At 40.5% G+C, this 23956-nt stretch overlaps 1 protein-coding gene across 5 annotated transcripts in view; it reads left to right on the top strand.

Annotated features, from left to right (window-relative positions):
- Positions 1-280: 280 nt before the first annotated feature.
- SIPA1L2 (signal induced proliferation associated 1 like 2) overlaps positions 281-23956 on the top strand; it is a 127662-nt gene continuing 103986 nt past the window's right edge. For 4 of the 5 annotated variants that reach the window (XM_054279503.1, XM_054279502.1, XM_054279501.1 and 1 more), the window contains exon 1: positions 3314-3502. The gene's annotated coding sequence lies outside the window, so the exon portion shown is untranslated. Of the gene's footprint in view, positions 305-3313; positions 3503-23956 lie in introns of those variants that run through there. The other variant, XM_054279500.1, reaches the window with a different exon arrangement.

Genomic DNA, 23956 nt, shown 5'->3' with positions numbered 1-23956 from the left:
TTTGGGAATGCAACCTAAATACCATTTAGTGTGTTGGCTGTAAATGTTAGACCTGTTAAGTAAGTCAGTTATCACAGTTCCATCATGAAGTACATTCTGTTAGCTGAGAAATCTTTTTTTTTTTTTTATTCACAGGCATTACCACAGTTTGTTCTTTAATGGTGGATGTCAGCCTTGGAGGCACCCCACAGCAGAACGCCTAAGCATTTCTCACATCCAGATGAAGTCCCTTTAGACACGACAGTATGCAAAGGGGTGAATGCACCCTATGTGCAGGAAGGAGTTAATCTCACCACTGCAGTCGGTAAGGACTGAGTAGCATTTTTTCAGAGGATAAGGAAATGCCATGACTTACAGATAAGATGTCAGGTTTTTTAAAGCATAGTGCTCTTTAGGATAGTAGGTGAAACGCCGAAATATTCTTGGAGGAAGCTGATTTGCATCCAAAGTGCTTTCTAAAACGATCCTTTAAAAGAAAACAGAGTAAGTATATGCAAATATTGTTCTTAGCATACAAAATATTGCTTTTATTAGTACAGTGCGCTACCGCCTTCCTAAGTTTGCACGTGAAATGTAGCCAAGCTTATGAAAGAACCATTTAGCTGCACTGAGGGTGCAGGCGGGAGAAAATCAGCCGCAGCCGAGGTGGGTCAGGCACTACACGGGCGAGTTGAGCAAAGCGGAGCCAGAGCGCGGCCCCGGGCGGCTGCCAGAGGACACCTGGCGGCCGAGGGCGGCTCTCGCCGGGCGGCGCTCCCGGAGCCGAGCGCCGGCCCCACGGGGGATGGGGAGCGACGCCGCTGCTCTCCCAGCTTCCCTCCGTGCGCTGCTCCCCCAGCATCCCTCCATGCGCTGCTCCCCCAGCATCCCTCCATGCGCTGCTCCCCCAGCTCTGCTCCCGCAGCTTCCCTCCGTGCTCTGCTCCCCCAGCTCTGCTCCCCCAGCTTCCCTCCGTGCTCTGCTCCCGCAGCTCTGCTCCCCAGCTTCCCTCCGTGCTCTGCTCCCCCAGCTCTGCTCCCCCAGCTTCCCTCCGTGCTCTGCTCCCGCAGCTCTGCTCCCCAGCTTCCCTCCGTGCTCTGCTCCCCCAGCTCTGCTCCCCCAGCTTCCCTCCGTGCTCTGCTCCCCCAGCTTCCCTTCGGCGCAAGAGATGCGGCGAGCGAGAGGAATGACAACAAGGAGAGAAAATTGAGCAGTTGCTGCGGAGTCCGTCCTCGGAGTGAGGGGGACTCATCGGAACAAGCAGCCAGAGCCCTCTAGCACTGAGGACTTGGTCAGCACGGAAATCAGAGACAAGCACTGCCTGCCATACTCTGTGCCCACTCACACCTCTCCCGATTCCCTCTGTTTCCACTTATATTTTTCTGTCATTTTGTCGTTTCATTCCGTTTTAAAGGAGTGAACCTTCCAGGAAAGACACTGCCTATAACAGGACAAAGTTAAAAATACACCGTTCCTTTCACTTGTGGTGCATTTTTCTGAGGCTTTTTGTTAGGACAATAATAATATTATTTCTGTGGTCCTGTCAGTACAGAGGCAGTCTGCTGCCTAAGTAGACTAGTGATTTTGGGTAGAAATGGTAACATTCTAAAATAACATTTTAACCAAAACAATAACACTCAAGCAGGCATCCAAACCCTAACTAATGAATGTAATGTTGCCAGTGCTTTTAATCTTGACACCTCAAAGTTTGTTCTAGTAAGCCTGCATGAACCTATGAACCTAAGCCTGCATTTATCATTGTGGACTGTGTTTCTTGATGTAAAATGTGCATTAAAGGAACCGTTAGATGCAATAATCCAAAACTTGGCCTTTGGATCTTTAGCATACACGTGGCAGTTCCTTTCCACTATAGTCTTCTGCTCTGCTTCCAGCAAAAGGCAGGCAATGAGGAGAAGTTTACTAAGCAGTGGAATACTTGTAAATGTCAACATCCAGCCTGCTTGCCAGAGCTGAGTGAACTGGTACAACCAGAAATTTACTTACCCATGAGATGTGGGTATGGGTGGAGGGGAAAGAAAGCAAGAGAGGACTGGAAAAACATAAAAGAATCCTGGATTGTTTCTGTAGGGTTCTGTAGGAGTAGACTTTATTCCAATAGTATTGCAGGCCTCATCATTTGGGGTAGCAGATGGGAGCAGCCACATTAGTCCTGATAACATCTTCTATTTTGCAACCTCTATGTAGAAGTGGGTCCTATGATTACAGATACAGCTCTTTGCAGAACTAGCCTGCAGAGCAGAAATAGGGAAATTCAAATTCTGAAAACAGCCTTTGGTTTGCTTACCAGAACATGTGGGGGAGGTGGAGGAAATGTGGATATCTAGCCATGGCTTATTTGGCAGGCAAACGAATCTGTTCAGGGCTGCACAAGACAGAGGGAAAGCTCCATACTCCTGACCCACGTGAAACTTAAGAGTGCACACAGACTTAAGAGCACAGAGGGCAATTCTGAGAACTCCACTGCCATGCGTTTCTTCTCTATAGGTATCTCCGGTTTCAAGGTGTGGGGAAGAGCACACACTAAAGGGGTGCGGACACAGAAGCCCCGCCGCAAGCCCAGGGGCTCTCAGACGGACTTTCGCGGAGGCAATGCAGAGCCTGTAGGATGACACTGAGTCCCGGTCACCCCGCTGCTCGCCACTCGGGGAGCTCCCGCGGGAAGGAGCCGGGGGTCTCAGGGGCCCGAAGGCGGCAGAGGGGCAAGGGCAGGGGTTGAGAGCGCCCGGGCCGGGCGGCGTTGTCCAGGGTCTTGAAAGCGGAGTGCCCGTGCGGGGCAGGGGCAGGTGCCGGGCCGCTCTGCCTCGGCGCTGCTCCGCCGCACTCGGCTGGGAGGCCCGGACGGGCTGAAGGACGGGGCGCTCCCCGGCTCGCTGCCGGGAGGGCCCTTCCCGGGCCCCATGCTCTGCCTCGCTGCGTCCCGCTCCCCACCTGTTGCTCGCTTCCGATCCCGAGCTGGCCGCCTGTCCCCGGGGAGCCCCGGGGATCCCTCCCGCGCCCCGCCGCGGCGGGGGAGGCGGTGTCAGGCGGGGCGCGGGGTGCGGGGTTCGGGATTAGCGACAGCGCGAGTGCCCGCTGCGGAGCTGGCGGTCCCCGGGGCCGCGCCGGCGGAGCCGCTGGAGGCGGGGCGGGCGGGCGGGGCCGCGGCGTGCGGGGCGGCAGCGCGGGTGTGAGTGTCGCTGCTGCCCCCGCCCTCCCGCCGCCGCCCCGCCCTCCCGTCCGGCGGCGGAGCCGCACTCCAGACCCAGCGCCGGGCGGAGCGCGGGGGAGCGCCGGGAAGGGGTGGCGGGGGAACGAGAGGAGGAGCAGCGGCGCTCACGCCAGCCCGCAGTACCCCGCAGCACCCCAGCGCACGGCCCCCGGTTGTGTGCAGGGCTCCGGGCCGCCGCGGGTGGCGGGTCCCGCGGGAGGGAGCGGAGCGCAGCCCGTGTGCGCGGGGGGCATGGGGGTCCCGCGGCCGGAGCAGCCGGAGCGCGGGCAGCAGCGGCGGCCCCGGCAGCACCAGGTAAGGAGCGGCGCCCGCCACCGCGTCCGCGCCCCGCGGGCGTGCGAGTGCCTTCCCTCCCGGGAAGGGCTCGGGAGCACTTCAGGGAAGGGGGTGCTGTGAGGGCAGACCCAGCTCTTGTTCCCTCAGGGAGGGAGGCTCGGCTTCTCCGGTGTGCGCTGCAGGACGGAGGGCTGAGGCGGGTGGGAAAGCAGCGGGGGGCGCGGGCCCCACTTCCCTGGCGGTCCCCCGTCCCCAGCGGCACCCCGTCCTCGCCCCGGCCGCAGCCACCCCGCCCCGGCGCGGCGGGCTCCGTGTGGCGGCCGGGGCGACTCGCTCCCGCACGTCGCCTTTATACATAGCGATGCGATCCGCCCCGTGGAGAATGGCCGCGGGGGCGTCCGCCGGGTCGCCAGTCACCTGCGGGGCGCTTCTGCCGCCGAGTGAGGCAGCCCGAGCCCCCCGCTCCCCTCCCCGAGTCTCACTCCAAGAATAATGGCAATCGCGGAGTAAGTTTGCCCGGATCGGACATCTCTGGGGAGAGCTGCTGCTCAGAGCGGGCACGGTGCAGCGGGGACCGCCAAGCGCTTGGGGTAGCAGAGGAAAAGCCTCTCCAGCCCGCGCAGTTTCCTTAAATGATTTAAATCCCCCCCCCCCTTTTTTTTTTTTTTTTTGCTTGCTGGATACAAGGCGCAGGCTGCATCATTTTGCACTCTTTGTTACCTTGCTATTTCCCATAGCTGTTCAGGGGTTCGTTCTCCAAAGTTGACGTTCGGTTTGTTAAATAGCAGCCAGCTCGGCTCAACTTTGCCTCGGATTTGATGCTGGTGGCTTCGCAGCCCTTGTGTGCTGGGCGGCAGCGCTCGGCTGCGCTGTGCGAGCCCCTGCGAATGGGGAAGTAGCGTTACACAGGCTTGACAAAGGCAACTCCGAAGCTGACAAATCTCAGATATGGCTGTTAAGGTTCACGAAGTAGGTCAGTAAACTACCTTAGTGCTTGGTGCTGCATTATTTTAATACATCGGTAGTTTGAATACTTGCTTTCAGCCTCGTTTCTAGAGGAAACGAGTTGTTTTTTTTTTTTTTTTTATGATGCAAAAGACATGCAAAGTTAAAGAGAATTGCACATGTAAATTTTCCCGAGCTCTTTTGTGCGCAGTTTTCACTTCTGAAAGTTAACACTAGATGGCTTTCTTATATCAGCTATCCTGCAGGGGAGGGAAGCATGTAATCTGTCTCTGCAGCCTGCTATTTTTGTGTTTGTCTATTTTATTATTTTTTTTTCACGTGAATAGTAAACTGTCTTCTGGTCAGTTCTGCACCGATGAGACACGAGCAGATCTGAAACTTGCCTACTAGCTGACAGAATTTGTTGTTTTGATTAGCTTATGTTGCCTCTTTAGACTTTATTTTACATGTGTGTTACTAATATCTAAAGAAAGTTTGTTTAGTTGGAAGGTAACTCTGCATAATATTTACATTGCTATAAAGGAAAGCAGCTGGATAACGCAGGATGTTTGAAAATGGGGAAAAACAAATAATTCAGTCTCAGTTGTTACTTAGTTTGATGGATTTATTTTAAAAGGGACCATAGTGCATTTATATTGTCTGTTCAGCTATTTTCCCCCTAGATTCTGAACCTAGCTACCTTAGACTGAAACGTTTTGGAATTGGATTCAGAAACATAGTGCTTCACAGCCTGCTGGATATAGAAATGCCTAGACTTGATGCCTTATTACTGTGTTTCTTGTGTTTTCACAAAACTGTGCCTTTTGTCAGTGGGAATGTATTATTTGCCCTCCATTCGCTTCTTCAGTGGTGGCTCTGAAATTCTTAAATCTTCAAATTTGATCTTTGAAACATCTTGTATTATTAATGCAAACATGTTTAAATCATCAAGAGCTCTAATGCATTATAGATATTTAAACATCACTTAGGGTCCACAACAGTTGATTTATAATTCATGTAGCATTCATATAAAGCTAGATTTAGAGAGATCTCTGAATGTATTGTCTTGGTTTTGCATGCCCAGTGGGTTACCTTAGCAGGTCATGTAGCACTTAGATGGAACCAGAAGGAATGCTTGTAAGGATGCCAGACTGTTTCACCAATCCTGTTGGATCAATTAAAGATCATTTCATTCATATATGCCAAGGATATAATGTGAAGCTTAGAACTAAACAAAACCTCAGTTCTTTGTACCTGGTATTTGCTTACTGTACATATCAGAGTATTTTTAAAGGTTTATATTTCATTTTCCTGAAAGAAAGATAATATGGTCTTCCTTTTGTAGGCATTTATGACATGCCATTACTCAAGTGCATTGTGAAATACTCTTGCAAATGAAGAGAGTCAAATGAGGAACTAAGCAAAGCAGTGGTCAAACAGATGGCAAAATCATCCCCCCCCCCCCCTTTTTTTGCTGCTTTTGACTTTTGTGACTGAATTGAGGCAGTTTGTTTTTTTACTTCCAGCTTCATACTGGGCACAGGCATTGCACCTAAGCTCTTTATCTGCAGATCACCTGTTCAAACTGCAGGAGAAAGGAAGTATTTTCTCCTTGCCTTGGCTGGAGTTAGGATTATATTTAGATGGTTGTATGTTAAAATATTTTCAGTAGGTTCCTGCCTTTTACTGCTGAGAGATCTAGTTTGGTAATATAGAAGGAGAAAAGCTATGCTCCTATGATAATGCAAGTTATAGATTGTGGAAAGAGGGTGGGGCACTGGGTTATCTAGTTTCTCACGTTAGTCATCCAAGATTACCAACAGTAGCTGTTTTTACAGATTGAAATGAAATCAGGGTTTGACAAGTGCTCTTTTTCCATGTGATTTTTGCTTTGCAATTTAAAATGCTTTGCAATTTTAAAATGTTTGGGTAAATTGGGTTGTGGATCAGTAAAGTGGAGGCGGCTGTTTATTTTCTGTATGTTGCAATATTGTCCTCAGAGTAGAATTTTTTTTGTATTAGGTAACATAATTTGTATCTGATTCTTGAAAATGTGGCCTCTTGCAAAGTTAAGATCAGCTTCAGTTTATCTCTTTATTTTCAGCACAATTTTCGTCCTTTTGTGAATCTGGACAGTTAATGAAGTTTGAGGTAGGGCTGCCCCACATAGTTCTTTTCAACCCTGGTTTTTCTACCTGAATTTTAAGAGAAGAGTGTGAGGACTGTCTACCAAATCAAATAATCCAATAGGAAGAATTTATAAGGGAATTTGTATTTAGTAGATTGAAAAGTATGTTTCACAGTTGTTTGTTTGTTTGTTAAACACTAGTTGTTTACATAAATTTCATTAAGGATAACATTAATTCCTGATGACATTCAGTGATGATGTCATACGACTGGTGACTGGTTAGATTTTTAAGAATTGTGAGGATTTCACATGAAAAACTGTCTTTTTTTTTTTTTTAGTTTGTTGTGAAAGAGCAAACTTAATGTTAAACATCTGATTTATCCTGACAGAAGTAAATGAGAGAGAACCTGCCTTCCTTTGTAGTAAAGCACTGACCCCAGATTTGAAACCACTTTGAGGCATAATTGAATGAGCAGAAGATTGAAAAGGATTATTATAATTGGTGATACTCTTCTAGTTTTTAGTTAGACAGGACAGCAGTAGGCAGAAATGTCACTGTGATTAGTTTGCACCATAGTTCTTACTAGAAGATATGTAGGCTCTTGTTTGGATCATGAAACTGTAATTACATCAGCAGTTAGCTACTCAGGATTTATAAGTGGATTCTTCTGGTTTTCTGGAATTTCTTAAATAATGAGCAGTGCATACATAATTAAAGTTTTTGTTTAAAAAATGTCTTGGATCCTTATGGAGGTAGTGTTCTGAACATGTAATAAATGTAAGCAGCTGCTGTCCCATCTTTTTGGACATGCAGGCAAGCAGCTTCATTGGATTCAATGCTTGTAAAGCATTTTAAGAATTGTAGATGTTTGAAATGAAGTAGGCATTTATTTTAGTGCTGTTAACTGGGGATTCTGTGTTACTTTGGAAAAAGACGTGTAACTACTTTTTCTGGGGTTTTTTTAAGCTGTGACATGTAATGTAGAAAGATACCATAGCTATTTTTTGAAAGTGAGGGAATGTAGAAGGAGGCTAGAGGAGCAGTAGTAAATTGGCTTCTGTGGCTGGGAGGCTGGAAGGTGGCAATAGCTGAAGTTGTCTGGCTGCCCCTCCCCCTCAGCAGCTCAAATAAAATTCTGAGCACAGGACTTGGAGTTTTGCCATTGACTTTGAGTCTTTTCTTATATAATGTCTTCATTTTTTGTTCTGGATCCTGCAGAGCCGCATACCCAGCTCTGCAGATATTTGTGCAATGCTCCTGTATTGTTTGCTGTTTGTTCTTTCCTCCCCCTCTCCCTTGGCTGCCTGAATTCTCACTGGCGTAGTGGCTGTGGATTGTGATAATGCCTGCCTGCATTTATGTGTATCATGTGTCCTCTAACATAAATCCCATCAAATTGGTTTCAGTTAACTTACACCTGAAAAGTCATATTGTGGAATACCTATGCTTCAAAGACTACCTAAAAGACTAAAGATACAAAACTCTCATAAAACTCATCAATTTGCCCTTCCATTTCCCTTTAGCCTCACCACCTTTTTTTTAAACCTGATACAAACTGTGATGAAATGACAGAACCATTTTACAAATTACAGGAACAACAGATTACAATACTTAAAAGGTTTTTATTAGGAAAGGTACTCTGAGAACATCAGGCATTCTGTGGCAGGTTAATTTAAATGGAATGTCTTTTAATACCTCGATACAATTTTTCTAGTGATTTGGAATTTTTTTGGTGTTTTGTTTTGAGTTGCCTTTTCTTTTTTACACTTGTTTGTTCCATATACATGAGATGGAAAGGAGTTTCTGCGCCACTCTGTATTCCATTTTGGATTTTTACAGTCACTTCAGTCAAATCTGATAAATTGTGAAGGGATGTACAGTGAAATGGCAATTAAGGTGAATAAGGGTGGAGTGAAACATTCTAAAGTATGTGTTATAAGTGCACATAGTGTTAAAATATTTTTTGCTAGTTTTTTCCCTTTCATGTGGGGGAGTAAAAAGAAGTACTGAAATTAATGCATAGTTAGCAAAATAGTAATTGCAAAAAAGCAGCTCTATTTCCTATATTTTGTGAAGAAGGTGTTTGTGGAAGATAGGACATTTCAGTCAGTTAGGGTTTTTCCAGGTTTGTTTTGATTATTTTTTCAACCTGAGAGTTGCAAGTTATTTAATCATTCTTCTTCTCTGGTTGTTCTCATTTGTGGTCTTCTGTTCAAAACTGATTACTTCCCACTTTTAGATACCTAAAGTGCATTCAAGGAAAAGAGCACTCCACTGCTTCTTGTGTTTTTCTGGCTTCTCAGCACTGAAAATAAATACCTGATATGCTTTAGCTTGAAACATCATTGTAATACTAGTGTGACACAAAGTGTGAGGAGAAAAAAAGACCAGAAGAGTGTGGCTGTGTCTGTTTATGCATTCTCATGCCTCATGTGCATATCATCAACAGTGTGTAAGTGAGCATATGTATTTTGCTGTGCTGGTCTTGCTTATTGCACTGCCAGCTGCTCTTGAAGAATTAGGAGCAGTTTACAGTGATCAGGTTGTCTGTAGTGTTCTGCTGTAGTAAAGTAAGCCTTGGTTTTATTTTGTAAGGTTGTCAGGACAACAGCTTATTATTCTTGCTCCTCTTGGTGTTTCCCTAAAGCAATGAAGGGAGCTTTTTCAAAGGCAGTGGCTGCCTTGCCTCACTGGGCTGCAGGATTGCCAGCTGTGATTTGGGTTCAGCAGGATGCTCTGGGTTTGTTGTGAAAAATTCTAATTGATGATGAATGCAAACCCAGTGTGAGAATAATTTTTCTTCATTGGACTAATGTGAAACATCCCATTGTATTTACAAACCCATGTCCTGTTTTCTCCACAGTATTGTCATTAATCTTCTGTTCTCTTCCCTCTGAGGCTCAGAGAAAAATGTTTGAAATTTGACAGTATGGAACTTGTGATAAGAGTTGAGACAAGGTAGGAATTAGTTTAAAGCTATGTTGTGTCAGTGTGCTACAGTCTGACACTGAAGGTAACAAGTGAAATCAACTGGGGTTTCTGTTAGGTTGAGTTTGTGATGTTTTTGACAAAAACATGAGATAACTTGGTGTTCAGTGATAAGCCACACAGTAACTGTTGAGGTGTTGGCATTTTGAAGAGCTACTGTTCTGTTCTTGTTACATGGTAAATTAGAAAAAGAATGTATGTTGTTAAATACAGCAAGCCTTAATAGCTACAAAGTCATTCTCTGAGTATGGTCATTTTATGTAAGAGGTGCAAATATTTTCAACTTTTAGATTCTTGGGATGTTCAGATGTGGGAAACTTGTTGGGATGTTCAGCAGGGAAGATCACATGAAGAAAGCTTTTAAATAGCTGAGGATTTTAAAATTTTTATTTCCTAAAATATGCTAAAACATGAGACTTATTTTAGCCTCCTTTATATTATTATTATAGTGGGATTTTTTTAGCTTGATCCAAGTTCTTTTATCTGGGTTGAAGTGTAGTAGTAATTAAGTGATGTCCAGGTACTTAAAATCCTTTTATCAAAACTGTAACCTTTTATTTCAAGTTCCCTTTTCAGACAGCTGAAACAACAGTCGATTCACAAAATAATTTGGCAAAGATACACAGGCATCTGCATTCAGTCCTGGAAGCTGCCTGGCAGAATTAGAAACTATTGGGATAAACCTGTCAGTGTTCAAAACATTTTCTCCCTTGTCTGGCTACTATTTTTTTTTTTTTGAGAACAGGTATTCCAGAGGTGGTGTCTTCCTCCTCTCAGATCTTCTGCTGTTTCTATCCCCTCACCTCAAACTTTTCTTGGTATCTTCATACATGTCTTTGAATTACACAATCTTGTTTGCATAGGAAACCATTTCAAAAAGGTTATTTTCGGAGTTGTTGAGATGAGGTGGAGTAAATACAGTGATTGGTGTAATCCATAACAGTGTGTGAGCATGTTTGCTCAGTTCCACTTCTTTAAATGTAGGATTTGAGCAGTTTGTTACAAGAAGGGATCAGAATAGATGAGATTATCTAAACTGGCCAAGAACTGTACAGGTGGTTGCTCAGAGTGCTACACTGAAAAACCTCAAATACAAATTGAGCTCAAATATTTTCTGTATAAGATGAAGTTTCTACTGATAGAGCAGAGGGTTTTACTGACATTCTGAGCCAGGCTGCTTAACCTGGACCCCTGGAAATCATTGCCTCTGGTGGAGATAGTTCTGAGTGAAGTTTCATTAGTCTGTGTGCTTGTCAGATTTGGTAATTTTGCTAATGTCTGCTTCTCTCACACTTGGAATGCTTTGTGCTTTTTCTCTGTGATAGTTTGATCTTTGAAATGAAGTTTCTAGGAGCATAACTACTCTTGTAACTTTATCAGATTCTGCTGAGTCAAATAGGCTCAACAAATCTGGAGGTGGAGGGAGGTATTGCACTGTATGACTGCCTTGTTTCCTTAGGAAATAAAAATTGGTGATCATTCTTTCTGTTGTACCGATCTGCCGCAAATAGATACTACATTTGAAAAGTATTTTGGTTTTATGTTAAAAAAAAAGCAATAAAATACAAAGTATTGTTACATATATAAAATTACATTATAACTATCAATGTACAGAGTGTACCTCTGCCTGGTAACAGGTGTACAAACTGTGTCTTTGTATGCACAAGTTGCTAATTGAGTATCTACCCTTGCTTTGTGGGGCTGAGTGTTAAAATAGAGTATGTACATATATACATTATAAAAATTCTTTCTCCTGAGGAAAATAGATGCTTAATAGTAATGATTTTCTCTTTCTTATGTAGGCAATACCCAACAGTATCAATTTCAGTATCAGTATCACATTCATTTTCCAGTGTTCAGTATGCCTGTAGGTCAGAGGTGTTTAAAGTTGCAAGTTAGAGATTTTCTTTTTTTCTATGTCAGCTGTCTCAACTGAATTTCTCAGTGCAGTTGTATGTATTCTTTATGGCAGCTACAGTAATCACTGCAGGGAAAGGTAATAGTAAAAAATATCTAAAATCTGTTATTTGTCTCTGTGACTTAACAACCAGTTATAAGAATGAAAAAATGCCACAGTTATAAGAATGAAAAAATACTCCACAGTATAACCCATTCTCAGCAAGTGTTGTTTTCTGTGGGTAGAGATTTGCTCAACTAGAAATCCCATAAGTAGGGGTCAATATATTTGTGGTATAGGTATAATATAACTGAATCAATTAAATTGATAAATAACTTTAAACTTCGTTTTAAGAAATTATTTGTATTGCTTTGTTTGTTACCGTGTGAAGACTTTCCTATTTCATGACTCATGTATAAGGTGGATAATGACTTTAGGTTTCCTTGGTTGGGTGATGAAATTAATTTTTATTTTCATGGACTGTATTTACAGATTTTGAAACTTAAACCCATTCATCATGTATATTTCATTTGTAAACATATTTTTCTTTAGTCATATGTTTTCTTCCTTGTTAGGAAGGAATCTATTGAAGTTGTTTTTGTTTTGTGTTCAGTTTTGTTTTCTTTTTTTCCTTAAGCAGTAATTAAAATAGCCTTGTGTGAAGTTTCTGAGCATCTTTTATATACTTATTTTTAGTCATGGGACCTTTTTGTGTACTCCTGAAACTGTAAGTGCCATCAGATCAGATTTAATATTGCATATGGCAGTTGGACCATCATTTATCTTCAGTTTATCCAGGCTTTAAGCATGATTGTCAGGCTCAAAACATCGCACTTAGTGGTTTGTATTCCACCTGGAGACAAGTTACATGAGGACTACTGTACTGGGACCTGTTTTGTTTAGTACCTTGATCTGGAGGAAGAGATGAAGTGTATTCTCATCAAATTTGCATGTGACATCACGTTGTGGGAGTAACTGACACGTTTGAGGACAGTGCTCTGCAGCTGAGAGAGGCTGGTGGAATGGACCCCATGACATTCCACAAGGATAAATGCGTCTTCCTACCCCTTGGCACAGGGTGGGCTGGGGAGTGACTTCCTGGGAAGGGACCTGCACATTGTGACACAGGAGCCAGCATGTCAGGCTTCACTGCCAGTGACAAATGCCCGCAGCATGCTAGGCTGGATGAGCAGAAGCAGAGCCAGTGAGTTGCCAAAACTCAGTATTCTTTAGGCCACCACTTTGGATACACCCATCCAGTTTTGGTTCCCCAAATACATTGAGTAAATGGAATCTAATTTGGTGGAAAGCCAGGAAAATGAGGGGTTTAGAGCATGTAAGGAGAGGCTGAGAGAAATGGCTTTGTACAGGCTGGACATCAGAAAGCTCAGGGGATGCATACCTCACAAGGTGATACCTAAGAGGTTATCAAGAGCACATGTCCAGGCCCTTCACAGGGGTACATGGCAGGAGGAACAGAGACAGTGGTCACAGCCTAAAACAGGTGAGGTTCTGATTTGGCACCTGCAAATAAAATTCACCCTAAGGACATTGAGGAGCTGGAATAGGTAGCACAGGTTGTAAAATCCACATCCTTTCCATATTTTTTAAGACGAAACTGGGCAAAGCCATAAGCAAGTCAGTCTGAATACAGTGCTGTTGTGGCTTCCAGTGTGAATTAATCCATGAAATATCACAACATTTTTTGGGGTAATCAGTTGCTCTGATAATTGAGAATTTTAGTTGCTATTCCAGCATACTGTGATTTCATTTTATCATATTTCAGAATTTGCACAGAATATTTCTCTATTACAATATTGTGAAGATCTTTTTACAAGACTCCTTACGGTCTTGCATTATAGGCTCATATTGTATCTTCTTTGTTTAAACCAGTAGACAAGAATTCCCAAATAAATTATTGGCAGTTAAATATTTTACAATTCCAGAACTTAACAATAAAATAAATGCTTGAAGACAATAGCATGTCCTCTCAGGTTTGGCTTCAGATACACTTTGCTGACTTTGTCACTGATTAAAACATGTTTAGCAATACTAGAATTTGAATGTGTGAATTTCTATTGAGCAATTCCATTGGATCCCTTCCAAAAGATTGTTTTAATGTTAAGGAATAGGATATGAATTTGAAATTGGCTCTCAGTAAGTCACACTTAGATTTGTATTTGGTTCTTTTGCTTTGGCTACTAATTTTAGTACAATAAAACTTGTGATAACCCATGCTAAAGGTACCCATGTGGCTGGGGAAAAAAAATCTGTGATTTGTTTGAGTATTTTAAAGTCCAAATTAAAATGGTTCAGTTCTGGAAACATCTTCTGTTTGCACTTTGTTCAGCCTTAACCTCTTAGTTTCATTAGCTATAAACAAGACCCAGCAGAACCCCAGAAGCTTGAGATGATTCCTGCTCTTTCTCATCCAGCTTCACAGTGGTTACACTTTTAAGTATTTCTGTGTTTACCAAAGCATGAGCCAGACCTTCAGATCCCTGTTTTGGTTTTTGGAATCCATTTTATTAAGTGTTTAAAATTTCAGGTGTTTGTATAACATTCAGCTTCAGTATGAACAAGGTTGCAAATACGTACTGAGATAATCAAAACAAACAGGAAAGGGAATGGAAAGAATTTCCTTTAGGGTAAAATTCCTTTAAGTTAAAATAACCATGATAGATAGTACTTGTCAATTGGCAAGGAAAGCTGGGACTTGCCTTTTGAAGGTTTTATTTTGCTGAAAATGGAAGAACATGGAAAAGCTCAGTCAGATGTCCTTTTTAAACCATACTTTCAGCAAAAAAAAATGAATTAAAACATTAATTCTATTAAACTTATGAATCTCCAAAACTGTTGCATTAAGACTGATGATAGGTACAGATCAGTGTCTTCAGAAACTAAAACCTTCAGAACTAACTCATTAGTAAGTTTAAAAAGTCTGTTCATTGGCATTTTCTTTTTGGAGCAGGACTAACCTTTTGAGGGTTATCTCCTGATCTTTTCACTCAACAATATTTTGTTTTCATGATGGAGAAATTTTAGAGAACTTAAAATATATTTTTCATGAAGCTAACTCAAATAAAATTTTGACCTTAACATAAACTGTGTTTCTAGTTCTGAATGCTACACAGTGTGACAGAACAATTGAGAAATGGAAGCTAAAAAGAACACTGCTGAAGCTGATGTGCTTTACAAATTTTTAAGGTGAATATTTGAGAAGAAAGCAAATAGCAAGATGAAACAAAGTTTTTGGAGTAAACACTTATTTCTCAGTATTCAGGAAGTAAATATTTTCTCTAACTTCTTATGACTTGGACAGAATTATAACAATACTGTGTCTTCATTTTGTCAAGCTCACTCAAATGGAGTTGAGTAATCTGACACATGGTTACTCAATGGGAAGGGTACTTAAAATAAACAGAACCTACCAAACCCCTCACACTATTAAGAAAAGTGACTGAGAACTGTTGATGCATTAGCTGCATCTACTTTGCTCTTTAGGTATTTTTCAGGCTTTTTTCATGTTCAGCTTGAGGTGGAAAAAGTGCATATTCCTTGGGCTGTCCCCTCTTCTATCCTCCCTTTTCTCCTCATGAAGGCAGCATGGCTGTTACATAAAATCTTAATGGAATGATCACAGAGCACTATCTTGTAATGGTGACTTTTTCAATGTTTAATTTTTATGGCTTTTGCTTGCTATAGTAGTTTGACTCACAGATTTGATCACATACCAGTGTTTGGTTACTTGCACAAAATAAAAACACAACTTGCTATATCTGCTTTGTATTTTTCTATTTCTGCACTGGCTTTTTTTGTTCTTTTAAAGTAGCTTTCAACAAAATTGCAACTAATTGCCAGTAGCCCAGCTGATTTATAGCAACAACATAAAAATTCTCATAGTTGAGCTGACCACAATAAAGCCTTGCAGTTATGAGATATTTTGAAACCTAAAATCTGAGCTTCTAATAAAATGTTTATGGCCTTCAACCTTTTTGGCAATAAATTAAAACCCAAAAAATCTGTTTAGAATGCATTTTTTCCTTAAACTGTAATGACATAATTTCTACTCTAATACTTTTCTCCTCCCACATGGAGTCTTTCATTCTGCAGTAAAAGTTTTCATGCCCTTCACTTGTGCTCTATTCTGTCTCCCACGCCCCTCTACTGACTTGCCATTACCCCCTTGTGGAACAAAAAATGACTTTTCTTTGCTTAGAAAGCGTAGGCCTGTGGTACAGCTGCACAGCTCACTGAAACCCTGGGTGGTTTACTGTCCCCAAAGGGGCCCAGTGTGTGTGGTTTATCCCTGTGGAGGCTGGAGGCAGAGCACACCTCCTGGTGAGACTGCTGGCTGTCAGCTCCTGGGCACCTTCTGGCTGGGAAGTGTATAAAGATTTGCATCCTACCCTTAAGGTTTCCCATTTATTGCTGCCAAGAGGATGTGCTCTCAGCCCCTGAGTAGTCCAACACCACAGGTTGTCCCTTGACCACTGGCAAATTGGTGAAATTCCTTTTCCAGCTGTGCATTTTAAAATAATGGAGCATGATGTAGAGGAGTAGATGGAGAGTGTTTTTTAGACATAGAGAGTGTTCTGTCCTTTCAAACAACTTGGGCTTTAAACAATTTTCTATCTCAGCAGTTAGAGGAAATAAAAACTCTGCAGGAGGTTCCAAAGACTAGAAAGTCTGTATATGGTTCACAAAGGTGGTGGTGGAGGAGGGGGTTGGAGAGGGATTGTGTATTTAATGGACTTCAAATGCCTGAATACTTTTCAGGATACAAATCTTGTCATTTTTATTTTTCCCCCCTCTTTAATACCTATAGGACTAGCACCTTTTATCATACAGATAAAGTAATCAAATGAAACAACTATGTGATGTTTGAGTATGGTGGCAATGAAAACCTCTTGAGCTTCTATGTCATCAATATTTTAATTACTTTGACAGAAAGATTTTGTCTCATGTACAATCAGGGTTTTTTTCTTATTTTAACATCTTGCCTGAAACATACATTTAGTATATATACTCTGGAAGTTGTTCGTAAATTTCATGATAACTCTGATATACTTGACAGAAATAGCTTCACTTTTCTTTTTTCTTCACTTTTATGTGACTACCATAGCCACTGGTATGTTTTAATATTATGTTTGTAATCAAAGATGAACGATTTGTGGAACTTCCACTCTGCAAGTACACAGAGTAACAAAGTTAATAAAGATGCCATTATCTTATTATAAGAGTTGATAACAGTAATGTTTAAGAGGCAATAAGGTGTATGGCAATGTTTTCTGGGAAGTTAATATATTAACAACAGTTTCTCTCCACAAACTGATGGGCTGCAGAGTAAGTGGATATTTGTGCTTTCAAGGTGCTCTTGAGGGGGGTGAGAAGTGAATAAAAACATATGGAAAATATGAAAATGTTAATAATAATTTATACAAAATGCTCTCAGTTTTTGCTAGATTAAATACATTAAGCACTAGATTAGATGAATTTAGGTGGTGGGTTTGCGTTTTTTTTTCCTTTTATCAAAATAATGCCATTCAGTTATTTCCTGACTGCTCTGTGATAATTACAGATGGGAGTGCAGCTCTGTATTTTATGATTATTGATATTTTGAGTAGAATATTTGAGAATTAGGGATTTATACCAAGCACACTGCAAGCTTGCTTTGTATGTCATTTTCCTATATTTTTTTCCAAGAATAATTTTCCATTATTATATTGTGAGCAGTTTGTAACAAAATGATGGTCTGTTTGTCTTGTAGTCCACAAGTGAGTAACTACTCTGCATGCCTGAACCTTGCAGCCTTCACAGAACAAAAAAACGTGTCTGAAACTTAACACTGTCTTTTGTGGTAGAGGGATATATGAGAAAAAATGAAAAACTTGCAAAGTGAGTCTCTCTTTGTACAGAACTGTCACTGCCCTGCTTGGCTGATACAGATTCTTTTCAGCTGTCACTTTCAATACAAAGGGGACAAAGCCTGTGCCTGGACTTACTCCCACTGTCTTAGTCTGATTTTTATCTAAAGCAGAGTCTGAAGCCTGCAAGATTATTGACCATTTGTCCCATTGGAGTGCCATTCTGACCTTTCTGTGTTTTCTAAGTTCATGGTCAGTTTTCAAAGTATGTTTGTTTCAGTAATTAACGCTATATGCTATTTTTCTCATGTGGCAAGGGATAAAAAAATTTTCAAGCAAAAATATTCTGCTCTCTTCATATCCAAAGTATATTATATAGTATTTTATGTTCCTTTTGTTTCTTTGTTTCTTTTTGTCTATACTTCTAAATGTAGGTTAACTTGAAAAGACTTTGGTTTTCTGCAGAAAACAGTTGTGTACCTGATTTTTCTTAAAAGCGTGAGCTGCTTAAAAATCTTACAGGTGATAATCATGATTGAAACAAGAAATCCTGTCCATTAGTGGGAAGGGAGAAGATGTGGTGGGTGATATTTAGGAGATTTGTGATACAGGCAAAGTGTGTATACTGCAATTGAACCTTTGTCTTGAGCATGGAAAGAAATAAAACAACAGTAATGATCTTGGGTTGGGGAGCAGGGAAATCTTTGCCACAAGTGAGAGGGGTGAGTGGCTTGGGTGTGTATGCTTGGGTGCCTGTGCACACCTCGGAAATGCAGAAAGAGAAATAAGGCATAACTATGTGTGACTCTTTCATTGTCTGTTCCAAGTGGGCAAAAGAAGCAAAACTCTCAGGTCTGAAACACGGCACTGGTGAGACTTCTGTTGTTGGTCTTGGGTTTATAAGTCAGCAAAAGGAGACAGTTGATCCTTGGTCTGTGATGTTTATAATTTAGAATTTATTTTTTTTTATTTCTAGATGTCTATTCCTGGTAGAAATGTTATACTGTTTGGCTGCAGATTTTTATTACTCTTTAATTTTATTGCTGTTTTCAGCATGAAATAAATCATACAACCTTAATGAGTATAAATTGTTATATAAATATATAATTTTTATTGAGATAAAATCTGGTGGTGGCAAACACAGTTTTGAGGTATTTGTAAATCAATATTTTACTCCAGTCTTCTTCCTAGGAGCAATTGAAGCTTCATAATAGAAAGCTTTGTCTTTGTTTAGTTTAGATTCAATGGCTGAGATAAAGGATGTGTTTCTAGAACTTCAGCAGCCTTGCAAGTTTGTTTCAAGTTAGGTTAAATTCCTTTGATTTACTGAATTTTTTAACAGGATTGAAAGCCTGTGCCCACAACAGCATGGCAGACCAATGTGCTGGGTGAATGAGGGAGACTTGGTTTTGAGGCAGATGTGGCATGGCCTGGTGCCAAACTATGCTCAACCTTTACTAGGTGGCAGAATGCCTGTAACTAATGTTTAGGGGTAAAAAAATTAAAATTTGTGGCTTAAAAAACACACATTCAGAGAATGTGTTGTTCTCTTATTATAAATGTAGTAATTAATTTTCTTTTACAGAAAAATTATTTGAATATATTGATATTATCCAAATGAGGCTCCTAGTATTTTATTTTGCTTTTTTTTTAATAAATATGTCTTAAATCTGCTTACTGTTTGTTTATTTAGATGTAGATTAGGTCGTATGTGAATCGTGCTGAAATTTGTAAAATCTTAACTGGTGGATTTTAAGTTTAAGAGTGTAAATGCCTTTTTTAACACTGTTTTTATTGCTTTGATGTGTGCTGGTATCTAAACCATGTAATTGTGTGTAGAATTATGGGGAGAGGATTTGTCTTCTGGCCAACTTTGTTTTGTTCACTGCTGTCATAGGTGGCTATTACTCCTGTTTGTCAAACACTGAATATCTGTAACTACTCCACAGTTAAGTGCATTTGTCTAAGTTCAGAAGCAGATGGCCATTTTAAATACACAAACCCAGGGTCTATCCTACTGAAGGAGGAAAAACTACTGTATGTGGCACATGGAGAAGTGAAAATTTTATCCCTGCTAATTATTCAATAATTTAGATATGTTGTATTTTTTTTTCCCCAGGCAATAAAATCTGAAAAAATTCCTGAAAAACACTGCTTTCACATATTTCTGGTACAGCAAACAAACCTGGCTCTTAGAAATTTTTTTACAGGAACCATGCTATTATCCATGCCTCTCTTCATCTCTCTTCTTGTGCAATAGTGCCTTTGGGAGGCTTTTGGTTTGATTGGCAGGCTGGCATATTTAGGCATGTCTGAAATACAAACTGCTTTTCGTTCAGAACTGCACAAACTGTGCCATATTTGAAATAAGTTACTGAAGTCTCATCTGCAAGAACAATGACCTTACAAATTTAAACTGGAAAACCTGTACAATCAAAATTCTCTGGTAGTTTTTTGTAATAGAAGAGAAAAAGTATCTGTCAAACATAAATGGAAAAGGAATCAAAATGAGGTAATCTTGACCAGAGACTAAGCTAAAGTTTTTACTTAACTTTGGTTTTGCCATTCAGTAAAGAAAAAAGTTCTGGGAAATAGCAGTAGAGGTGGTAATTGTAATTGCCCACATTTGAAATGCTTTGTGAAGGAGACTTCACTGCACCAATGCCTGGGGGTTGAGGATGGAGAAGGAGAGAAACACAACAAAAAAAAAACCCCAAACAAAACCAATAGCTTCCCCTGCCCCCCAACAGGTTATATCAATTATTTATTTAGTAACAGGTCAGGAACTTTGGATGAGTAAAAGGGTGGTGAACAAAAATTTTTTCTTTTTTTGGTCATGCAAACAGAGTATACCCTACCTGGCCTGTAGTGTAAGTATATTGGGCTTTAGTTGCAATGGGAATCCAAAATGTAGTGAAAATGTTTCCTTAGTCAAAAGTAAACAAAGAAGGCTTGCTCACTCTGACAAAGCAGCAGCTCCTGAGTAACCCAAGGGTATCCCATAGATGCTTGAGGGTAGTTCCACAAAAGGATAGAGGTGGATTTTTTCCACTGTCCCCAGACTGGCCCCAAATGGTGTGTTGGGGTCAGAGGGAGGAAGCACACTCCCAGGAGGCCAGTACAGGCCCAGGACAGACTCCCTGGAGACATGGCTGCATTTTCCATCCTTGGAGATCTTGAACACTCAGCAAGACCTGCCCATGCCTCACCATTTCCATTCTGATGAGAGTCCTGCTCTGAGCAGAAGATTGGACTGCATGACTTCCAGAAGTGCCTCTCAGCCACTCCAAAACTTAAGATTATTAGATTTTTGTTCATCCTTTAGCCCTTTTATTACCTCATTCTGAAATGACTGGCTCATGTGTATATTTGAAAAAGCAAGCGACACTGTCAAAAAGCATGTGCTACAAACATGAAGTCATTTACAAATGATATACACAAAACTCTACTCTTGTTTTTGAGAGACAGTAATAATAAAAAAATTCCTCTCCACTGATTGTATTTGAAAATCATCTTACTTTTCATGCTTGATGAAAACAGAGCTGATAAAGAAATGGTTTGGTTTTTTGCATAGTACTTAATATGTTACTTTCTACTCAAAAATGGCAAAAAAGTATTTTTCCACCTCAGAGAAATGCCAATGATAAATAAAGTATTAAGCAGACCCATGGAAGCAATATAGAAAAGTATTCATGCTATTTCTGTGAATAGCATTCACAACACCGTGATACAGTTTTGGGGTTTTTTCACACCCATTTTATGACTTGTGAGTAATTTTTGTGTCTTTCCTGTTTTTAAGCTGTTGCTGTAAGTCAGCTGCCATGTTTCACTTATCTTTAATTGAAATAGTCAGTTGCTACCTCATCATCCAGCTGATTTTTTTTTAATCTGCTTTTCTGTGGATGAAGCCAATAACTTCTGCCTTGTTTAGTAACTTCAGTTCCAGGCTGATAATTCTCCTTTATCGTTAATATTTTCAGCATACTTATGTTCATGATATTTCTATTTTTTTGTATTCAGGGGGTACTGCACATGTCTTACTGCTGTAGTCTGAAAATGCACGAAATTCAAGAGCCCCTGTCTCTTTCATTGTGAGGTGTGGTACTCAGCTTTGCTGTGGTTATACCAGACTACTCACATTTAAGCCCTTTATCTCTTCTGTGATTAAGTTTGGCATAATGCAAAGTTGACAATAAAACAAATCAAACAAAAAAAACCCAGACCAAACAAAGAAACAAACAAAACAAAACAAAACAAAAAAAACCCCAAAAAAACCCAAAAAAAACCACACCAAAAAAACCCTAAGAAAAACCCCCAACCAAACAAGGAACAAAAGACTATTAGGGCTAAATGTTGAGCTATTCCTGAAAATAGCTATACTATTTAATCTCTCTCATCTATTGTATTTTCTATAATTGGTGGTCCAAACCTGATAGTTGGTGGTGCCAGAATGGATATTGTTTCGTGCTTTCTTTGTGATCTTGCTTATTACGTGCTTTTGCTGTGCTGTCAAAATGAGGTATTACAAAGGGAGAAAAGGATGCCTGGAGCTGAACATTGTTTCATAGGAGAAAAATAAAGGTGGGAATGAAGATGATGTTCACATTATGTATGGGGATAGCAGTGTGTGGAGTGTCATGTTGAAAATACAAATGAGAAAGATCAAGCTCTATGCTTATTACCTTTTATTAAAGATACTTACATTCCATATTAATTGCAGATTTATTGCAAGTAAAAAGACATCTATGGAAATGATGGGCATTGTGGGGTGTTCTGTTCATTTTTGACAAAATAACTTTGATGTTAAGCACAGATCCTTTCCTAGTTAAAAAGTCAGCTCAGAAGGTAAACCTATCTCAAGATTACCTTTTCTGTTTTTGTAATAAGGAATGTTCTTTACCTGGGGTTATATTCTAAATGTGGTAGAGCTCTTTCAGGTCAGAGCAGGGTTAGTGGATTTTTTGTCATGTTCAGGATGAAGCTATAGTTGCATTTGATTGTATGTAAGAAAATTCTGATAGCCTAAGGATAGATCTATTTATGCTGGCACTTATATTAGAGAGTGTGTTAGTTGTGTATATTTGCTGTTCACCTTATGTGTTTCTTAGCCAGTGTTCTTTGTTATCTTTCTCAGAGAAAGGATCATCCGAAATTGCAGGTTCTATAAATAATTATTCTCAGCAGTCAATCTGAGACTTAAGCAGACAAAAGATGAATGGAGATTGCTTTTCAAATTAGTGCTGCTGTGTAATTAATTGTGCTTAATTAGCAAATCTTTCTTTAAGTATCCACAGTGCAGTGATGTAATTTGTTTTCCCAGGTAACTGATCACAAAATATGGAAAGCTGCTTTTAACAAACTCCAAGTAATTGCATGTTTCACTGGAAGCGCTTTGATTGAAACAGTGGTGATTTATCTGATGACCCTCAGTGTATCTTGGGCCCATCCAATCCTTCCAGCTGGCTTACTGTTGCTTTAAGATAGGAAATGGGTGTTTGGGCAGTGTTCTCTCTGGTAAATTAATGTTGTTCCCTGTGCAGCTCAGCTAGAACAGTTTGGAAGTGCATCCACTGGGAAGGCATCCCTCCTTTGCTGCCTGTACAGGGACTGGTATGTAGAACTAGGAACAGCATTTACTGTGATGGGGAAATATCTGTAATCTGACCTGTAGCTGGTGAGGTTCAGCCAGCCTGGATCAAATAAGGTATCCCTTCCTCAGAGAGGCAAATATAAGCTTGTGATAATATTTTTATATTTTATGTAATTTTATATTGTGACAGCATCTGTGATAGGTGTGCTGTGATATTATGTAATAAAGTTCTCAATTTCCTTTTGAACTGGGTGATATGTGTGGCCTGTAAGATGGTTAGTGCCCTCACGTGCTTGACTTCTTTTAGAATTTGAGTTTTCCACACACCAGTGGGCAATAGAGAATTACAGCTCTTAGAGAGATGAATGTAATTCTTACTATGGTGGATGTTGGTATTTCTGAAACTGAAAAACAAGTGTACAAACAGATATGCCATACATCTTGAAGGAACACAAGTTATTTTTCATTGTCCTTGTCCCTTTAGTTTAGAATATAGAGTTCAAGCAGGATCTGTTGCTAGGGAATTCCATTCTGGGTGTTAAATGGACATTGTAGCATTGTGGGCAGCATTGGTATTAAAATCAACTACCTTGTCAGAAAAGGGAGGAGTTTGGTATTGTTTCTTGTGTTGTTTTGGAGTTGGATTTTTTTTTTTTTTTTTTTTTTTTTTTTTTTTTTTTTTTGTGTCAAAGATATCTGCAACATTGACCTCTACACATTTATCTGGGCAGCAAAAAATTAAGAATGAACTTATGGATTTAGAAGGAAAGCCCAATTTACAAGTCAACGTGTAAAATAATTGCTGTCTGCAAAGTCAGGGGTTTCACAAGTTTTATGGCAATGGTGATTGTATATCTTTGCTTTGTTTCACAGTAAAGCGTGCTGCTACTTCCTTAACCTTATTGTTTTCTGTTTCTCAGTCTGTGTTTCAAAAAGAAGCAAAATGTTTTCTCCCTGAAATGAAGAATTAAAATAGATTTTTTTGTATGAAACACCTGCACAGGAGGAAGTGAAACAGAACTTTTTAGCTCTCACTGTTTTATGGGAAGATTTCTG

The sequence above is a fragment of the Melozone crissalis genome, unplaced genomic scaffold, assembly GCF_028551555.1.
Source record: "Melozone crissalis strain CALT ecotype California unplaced genomic scaffold, PUWL_Pcris_2 ptg000027l_1, whole genome shotgun sequence".
Lineage (NCBI taxonomy): Eukaryota > Metazoa > Chordata > Aves > Passeriformes > Passerellidae > Melozone > Melozone crissalis.
The sequence above is the reverse complement of the archived record's forward strand: the minus strand, read 5'-3'. Positions and strand labels throughout refer to the sequence as shown.